The sequence below is a fragment of the Echinops telfairi genome, unplaced genomic scaffold (assembly GCF_000313985.2).
Source record: "Echinops telfairi isolate 266 unplaced genomic scaffold, ASM31398v2 ScPeMD7_3;HRSCAF=10, whole genome shotgun sequence".
Taxonomy (NCBI): Eukaryota; Metazoa; Chordata; class Mammalia; order Afrosoricida; family Tenrecidae; genus Echinops; species Echinops telfairi.
In genome coordinates, this window is record NW_022103899.1 from 17742649 (window position 1) to 17751260 (window position 8612).

Below are 8612 nucleotides of genomic sequence, written 5' to 3' on the forward strand. Positions count from 1 at the left end.
ATGAGCGGATTCCGGGAACCCAGGAGGCAAGAGAATTTTGGGAATGATGAGGGCAACAAATGTATAGATGTGCTCTACACAATTGATCTATGTATTGTGATAAATTGTATGAGCCCCAATAAATTGATTAATTAAAAAAAAAAAAAAAAAAAAAAAAAAAAAAAAAAAAAAAGAAAATTTATCTCTATTTCCTATCACTGTATTAGCAATTGTTACAACTTAAATATGAATGGTAAACATAAAAAACAGTTCAATTCACAAACATTACACAAGAGGGCTTCAGAAGTTCAGGGGACATCTCATTATATTTTGATTACACTTTTCCACGGGCTTTCTATAACCCCCTTGTATGTTGTCATATTTAAACTGAAGGCAGGGTTTTGGTTCAGCTTATGAACTCCAAGCAGACATTAATGAAGAATGTCAGTATTGGAAATCCTTTTGCAGCAAGTTGTTAGCTTTATGTTAATTGCTGAGTGTGTGCTATCTTTCTGAGGAAGAATATTGAGTCTTAGGTTCTCTACCAAATGCAAATTTGGAGTTTTAATGGAATTTGTTGCTCATTCGGATCCATTTTTACCAAGTCATATATTAAAATATGGTAACACTGGAAAAGTCAACCCATTATACATGTACGTGTGTACGTATAAAGACTTACACTTGTATGTGCCAATAATATACATAGTGATAAAGTTTGATCAACTATTGTCAACAAATAACTATAGCTTGATATTTCAGTTTACCTATAGATTCTACTGGCAATTCTCATAATCATCAGCTAAATATTGTTATAAGATATGAATAATCTATGGATGGAAGCCTTTCAATTGATTTATCGCACGTATTCACTTAAAAAGTCATACTAGTAAAGAAATTGCAAATCATGTACTTCATGATATGAATTTGCAAATTGATTTTCCTAAGTGTAGAGGCCAGTCATATGACAAGCTACCAATTCAGCAGGGGATTCTAAAGTTAAGACACAGAACATTTTAGAAAATAATACATATGCTACTTTCATACCACATGTTGCACATTCACCAAATCATTTGGGATGTAACACAGTAGACTGGGGTTCACAAGCAGTCATTTTTCCCCCACCATTCAGTTACTCTGCATATTTTTACCCCCCTCTACTCACTCACAGCCAGTTCTTCAAACATATGAAGGCAGTGATCAGATATTAAAATGTCTTTCTAATACACAGTGGGTAGCAATGAAGGCCCTCCTAGATTGGACACGCAGATTCTAGATGCCTTCAAAAATATTGTTGAAGACCAGACAAAAAGGAAATATCAAAAGAGAAGAAAAAATATTGCCAACAAAATGTGAAAACTCAAAGTAAACCAACAAAAACCCACAACTCATTGCCACTGATCTGATTGTGGCTGAAACCACTCTAGGGGCAGAGGAGGACTGCCCCTGTGGGTTTCCTAGGCTGTAAATCTCTACGCGAGCAGCGGTCTTCATCCTGCTCCTGTTGAGAAGCGCATGGGTCCGAACAGTGGACTTTGGAGTTAGCAGACTAATGAGTAAACTGCTACACCATTAGGACTTAGACTTTGTATGTATGTTGGTTCAGTGGAATAATATATTGCTGCGTTGACATCTGATGAGTCAAGTAAGTGTTCCAAGATTCAGAAGTCTACAGTGTATCTACATAATCCTGGATAAATTTTTGAAAATGCAATAAAATGAAGAGTATCAAATACTGATTATTAAGCAGTTCACTGCCAGTGAAACAGTAGAAATGAGTAAGCCGAGAAGTGAATGCATGATGGAAGCACACCAGAAGTTTCCCTGAGAGCCAGAGATCCCTGTCGCAGAAGCATGGGCCACATCTGCATCAATACACTGGAATCTTGTATACAAAGAAGGGCAAAATTCTTTCAAATGGAGTTTCCTTCTTAAACAATGTGGATGTAGCTGGTGAAAATGCATGGGTGAATCCAAGAAATGAGTGTAGAATTGTAACTTAACTGCAACCCTTTACAGCAGGGTAAGGGAAACTTTTTTGGCAAGGGCTGTTTGGATACTTGTGACAGCGTTGGCAGGCCATACTGGTCAAATCTTTAATGAACTCACCCCTAATGTGATGGCTGGAACGGCTTCTCTGTGGTGTGAGGTGAGCTGGAGCCTTATGCAGCTGGAGGGATGGATACTCCCCACCCCTGCTTTACAGAGTAGTGCAACAATTTCATTTTCACATGAGAGCTAAGTTTACAGAAAATCAGATTTTAATCAACGTAGGCATGTAGGAATACATAATCCTAGATAAAATATAATGTGTATATTTCAATGCTGAAATTGTTTTATACATATTCCCAATTTTAATGATCCCAAACTGTGCCAAAGGAATGCTCATTTTTGTCCCAAAGAGACGCAAAACCTCTCAGTGTACAACAGTAATTCAACAAAGACTCCTACGTTGTCCTTATTATGTATGGAAGTAGATATTGTTCAGGAGCTTAATTATGATGATGTAATTGAAGAATTTGTAAGAGCAAAGAATAGAAAGATGTTTTTAGTTCTATCATGTTAGAGATGGAAGATCTTTCTAAAAATAAAATACAGTGATTTGTTGTAATTTTGTCTTATCATTAAATTTTCTTTTATGACATCTTTTCATTTGCTAATTTATAATTATGGCACCTATTATGAAAAAAGCATCGAAATTGAAGTGTGAGTGACTTAAAGCAAAATTGGTGAAAGTGAATGAATTTTTTGTTGTGAGAGATAAACAGAATTTTATAAGCTACTAAGTTCACAGACTCAATTCCCTTGTTGTAGACTATACAGAATATTCTTTTTGTAGAAAATGTATATAGTAAAAATTTTAGTGAAACTGAAATTTTTATATTTCAATATTTCTTTTCACTAAATGGCATAGACTGCTTTTACATTCATTTGCTAACATTAGAGTTGCAAAGATACCTACATATGCATGTATATATTCATGCTTGAGCATAATTCACATATCCAGGTTGAATATGTGAATAAGCAGAGGAGGGAACATGGCAGACTGTCAGTGATGAGGGCCCTCATGGGTCTTAATCTACCCTGCCAATACAATACATGCATAAACCAGTAACACCGGTGTTTATTATAACTACCTAGACATAAGTATAGTAGATTATAGATGCATTATACTATTAGGAGCCTGGTGGACCAATCACTTTGTATACAAGACACATAGGAATACGTGTTGCCTGTGAGAACCTGTTTTATTCCGTACATCTCATTATCCTACTGGGAGTTCTGAACTCTGTTATCACTTTATAGGATCACAGCCATCTATGCTGCCCACATAAATGTTATGCAGTGCATGACTCTACAGTTTTGTTTATTCTTGGGCAAAACTCCAAAGCTACACATGTGGGGTGGATTGGTAAATAAAGTAAACTAGGGGTTCATGGTATTCTCCAACAATTACCCTTGACTTCAGTTATAGTGCTTTGGATTGACTGCTATTCCTGCTAGGAGGTGATGGATGACTCTGCTTGAATTAGTTGGGAACTCAGTACAAATGATTTAGAATTCTATTATCAATTTATAAGGACCCTGGTAGCATAATAGTTATCCATTGCGCTGTGATCTGCAAGGTGGGCAGTTCAAACTACCAATCACTCCGAGGAGAGACCGTGCTTTCTACTCTCATAAACAATTAGTCTCAGAAACTCACAGGGCCAGTTCTACCCTGTCCTATAGGATCATTAGGATTCAGTATTGACTTGATGACATTGAGTTTGTTTTGTGTTTTTGATTTATTATAATTTTGTAACTCATCTGTGGGGAAATTGCAGTTAATTCTCTCCCTTTCACTGCACTGTTTATATGTTTATAGTTTTATTAAAATATAAACATGTAATATATGTTGCTTTGCTCTTTAGATGAACTATGCATAAACCCAAACTAAACTCAGAGCCAATGAATCATTCATTTGGACTCAGGGAAATCTTGCAGGGCAGAGTAGAACTGCCACAGGGTTTCCTCAGCTGTAAATCTTTGGAGAAGCAGGCTGCGTCTCTCCTAAGAGCTGCTGGGAGATTCAACTTTCGGACCTCCTGGTGAGCAGCTCAACATCTAACCTGCTGTAGCACCAGGACTTTGAACGATGGGTAACAGAAACGCAAACCTTAACCCATTTGCCCAGGAGTCGACTCACACCCATTGGGGCGTCATGTTGGTCACATGAGACTTTCAGTGTTTCGGGGAGCAGGTCGCTTCATCTGTCTGTCAGAGCAGCTAGTCACTCACTGCTAGTGGGTTTGAAAGGCTGAATTTGTGGTTAGCAGTCACACTTAGTGCAGTGACATCTCATAATATGACCCTTCTACCCATGTCTCTGGAACTACCACCGCACGATTGAGTGGAGCTGTGCCTATAGGGGATATGTGACCCTTATAGAAGGGACTGGTCAAGTTTAGCTACCATGCCCTGCGGCCATAAGCATGAGCCATCTCTGAAGCAGGAGTGGAGCAAGAATGCCTAGAACCATCAGGAGGGTGTGCTCTGGATCTCTGTCTGAAGCGTCAGGGACTGAGACCAGAGGCACCAGACCTGTGACCCCTGACACAGAGATTATGGGACAGAGAAGAGAGGAGCAGCATGGGGATTATGACATTGTGAGATGGAGGCAGACTTCCTGGCCCAGGAGGACAGAGGCCAAGGAACCGCACGACTGTGAGGCTGAGGACCAGGAAGGGACTTGACTTTGGGGGCTGAGGAACGGGGCTGTTGTGGACTGCTGACTGTATCCTTACTATTTACTGCTCCGGACTTTCTCCTCACAACTCTCCTTGATCTGGAGGCCTGTCAGGGAGTTCTGTCTGCCCATGGCAGCACATGGTTGAACCCAGGATAGTTGTAGAGCGGCCTTGGGAGAGCGGTTAATGTCAGAACAGGTAATGAAGGGTGACGTGTAGATGTGGGTGTGACTCCTGCTTCTTGGCAATAGGGAAGACAGAGGAGGTCAGAGATGGCCCCTCCACCCTTGATTGCACAAATGTGCTTCCACCAGGCCTCCTCTGTGTAGACCATAAATATTATTGTATTGTCTGTATTGCTCCAGGTTTCACTTTCCACTCAAATTGCAGACAGTCATATTGGGAGTTCCAGTGAGAGGTTTCATCTAATCTCCCACACTGATGTTGAATAAGGATATTAATGTTTTCATGAGCTTTAGGAGAGCTGAGTTCTATTCCCTACCCTCCTCACTAAGGTCTAATCCAGCATTTTGGATGACTTGACATTTACTTTCTCTTATCTTGTTTTTACAGTTAGTATAATAGAACAGCTTAGAGCCCATTAGGAAAACGTTACTACATAAATCCAAGCCCCAAATATGGAAATACCTCGTTACATTCTTAAGAAAATGCTATTCTTTGGAAACATCTCAAGTGTTTTATTTCTTGACTTATGATACCCGCGACCTCTCTTGTTTTGTCTTGTGACTTTTGGTCCATGGAAAACATCTAGTAAATGATCTAAAGTCCCTGGAAAACATTCACTCTATTAGAGCCAATAAAATTTTTCAAAGGAAATAGATGACAATCTGGTGATAAAGAAAAGAAAGCCTAATTGCATTAAATGAGTTAATATGGGGCTGATGGCTGAATTGCAGCCCTTTGGAAGAGCCCATTACTCAGTGGGGCACCAGCCTTAGTAGGCAGACAAGAGAACCAACCAGATGTGGGAATTTAACTCACTCCTAGAGAGTGTCATTCACTTGGCCTGGTTAAGGTCAAGTAAATCTGCATTCTAAACCACTTCCCTCAGCGATTCTGAGGTTAATAACCCAGCAACCTGAGTCTAGTAAACATTGCCAAGATCAGCAGAGAGATCATGAAGGCTCCCCTGTCGTGACTTCTAGCAACTGATGAGTGTGGGGGGCTTTATTTTTGTCTTACTATCTGTTCAAGTCCCCTGGCTATTAAACTTGGCTTCCTCACTGCATGATGGCACGTTCATTTTCTGTATCAGTTGAAACACTAATTCCAATGGCCCTTTTTCTCAGTGTGGGATTCTTGGCATTCCAAACTGTTCCTTACAGCATCTCTGCCTTTGTTTTTGCCTCTATTTGGATCTTTGACCTTCCCTTTAGCCTTGGCCAGCAACTCTGGCCAGTTTAACCAGCATGTGCCATTCAGCTTATATGGCTCCTTCTGAGCCTTCTCTGCTCCCGTTATCCTTGAAACACCCGGAGCCATCAGCCAGCCCTCACCCTCAGAGTGAGCTTGTAGAAAATGGATTAGGTTAGTAGTACTCACTGCAAGTACTTGTTTTTTAAAGCACCAGGCATTTGAGGCTGTGGAAGAAGAAAAAGGGAGGCAGTGCATGGTGATCACACAAACACCTCTGCTGAGAACTCAATGAAGGTTAAATTGCTCCTGACACATGGCAAAAGGAACAGGGCGACAGGTCTTAAGGTACTTTGTTTGACAGCATCATTCTAAAAGCACCAACTCTCAGCACTTGGTGCTGGTATTATTGCTAGTACAAAATTATTTTCCAAACATTCTAAAAGAAACTGTTCCTTAAAACTAAGTGATCTTTTTTCTTATTTGACTAGCACTTAGAATATGCTTCCTCTCCTACTAGAGTGTCATGAGCCTTGTTATCGCGGTGTGCAGAGGCCCACGCTGAGAAGCACTCATACACATGCCTTCCTGCTCGTTTTCCTGGAGATTTTGTCCGCATGCTTGTTTGAATTTGTGGCTGACTCACTTCTTTAAGCAGGGCAGGACTCCCAATCAGAAATAATTCCTTTGGGCATCCAATAACTTGATGATGTTATTGAATTCACAAGAGTTAGGGTTTGTGTGTATTTGTGTGCACATGTATGTGTGTTTGTGTGTGCATGTGTGTCTCAGGAGGTTGTGTATATGATACGCTGAGATTCCCAGGTCTGTCCCCAGCACCAACTGATTCTGAATTTCTGGGATATGGGTCCAGGGAATTTTTTTTTTTTAATGAAGTGTCTCATGAGTTCTCATACAGATTTAAAAATGAAATCTGCTTTCATTTTCTCACTTACATAACTGAAAATACCTATGAGATATATAGACACCGTGAAACAAAGGATAGCACTACTGGTACGGATTATTTTAGCACCACTTCAGGATCCTGCTGAGTACATCTAAGCAATTCCACTGTTTCTATTTGTTTATGTCATGACATGAGTTGAACTGAAGCTGTTCAATGCCAGCCGAGGTAGGTTTAATGTCTTCTCATGGCTACGTGTGCTCTTGCCCCGAGTCAGCAAGAACGCTATTGGGGTGTTACAATTTCTGGTCCTTTTTATTGAATAGTCATTCCCTGAGTGAACAGACATGTTTGGTAGGGAAAGAAAGGCACTCTAGTTAACAAAGCTAAGTTCTACCCTCTCTGTTTCTAATGTTTGACAGCATCTCCTGGTAGCAGCATCCTCCTCAATGGTGCACTGACTGAAGAGTGGTGACAATTAGTATGACCGAGTGAAACAGGACAATTGTGAAGCACAGCTGAAAGGTTAACTCAACTTTTAAATCCACAAGTAATTGCAACCAAGGGCCAACGTGCGGAGTGTGAGAAATCATGTACAGATGTGGCTTCACAGGGTTTCAAATGGGCGCCTGTGAACATTAGGTGCTGAACTGCGAATCACACTGATGCTTCATCAGAGCACAGAATGGTAGTGTGGGACCATGATGAGATGGAAATTGTTGGTCTTTGTGTTTTCACAGGTAATACTCACAGCCCCATATTGCTGGGATTCAGGGGAGGATTTCGGATCCAAACTGTATTAAGTAGTTTATGTCTCAAAAATATGAAATTATCGACTGGGAGACTTGAGAAGGGAGCTGTGGGCCTGAGTCGGGTTTATGTATAACTGAAAAGAGGTTTAGCATACCCCTGCTAATGACTGTTTTGGTTCCTGACTTACCAAGACTAGTTGTTAAGCCCCCCCACCCCCTTTTTGTTTGAGTGTATGAAATTCTAAGTATTTGACTGTCACAAATATAGATCCTGGTTAAGCAGTCTTTCTAAAGGTTTGATTTTCATGAGTGATACTCTTGAATACCTCCATGCAGACATTTGAAAGAGAAAATGAGTATAAAGTTAAGGGAAATAAAAAGTTGAAACCCATACACATGAAGCTGGCCTGAAACCTGTGTCAATTCTTGTTGCCTCTTATGATGTATGGTGTTGTGTGTGTCCGACGATGTTCTCTTTGTCAGGGGCCTACCCACATAGCTGGCTCAGGGACTGAAGGGACTGAGGGCAAAGATCCAGACGGTGGACCAAGTGCACAGTTGGCCAATGCCTCATGCCAGTGGGTGAACCTGTCCAGACTACAACATGACTGCTGCTTCTTCATTCCAATTTTATCATTGGATTCAGAGCCAATAAAGATAATCCATCCTTAAGCTTATGCTCCTCTGGACCCACACTTGAAGACAAATGTGTTATCTCCTGCTACATAATACTTCATTCCCAAAAGGACTGGCTTGAAACAACAAATATGTACTAACCCATAGCTCATCGTTTTGGAGGGTCAGGAATCAGAAAGCCGCTTACCTGGGAGGTTCTGGTCAGGGTCCTTCCAAGGCTAAAATGGAAGTGTTCTCTAG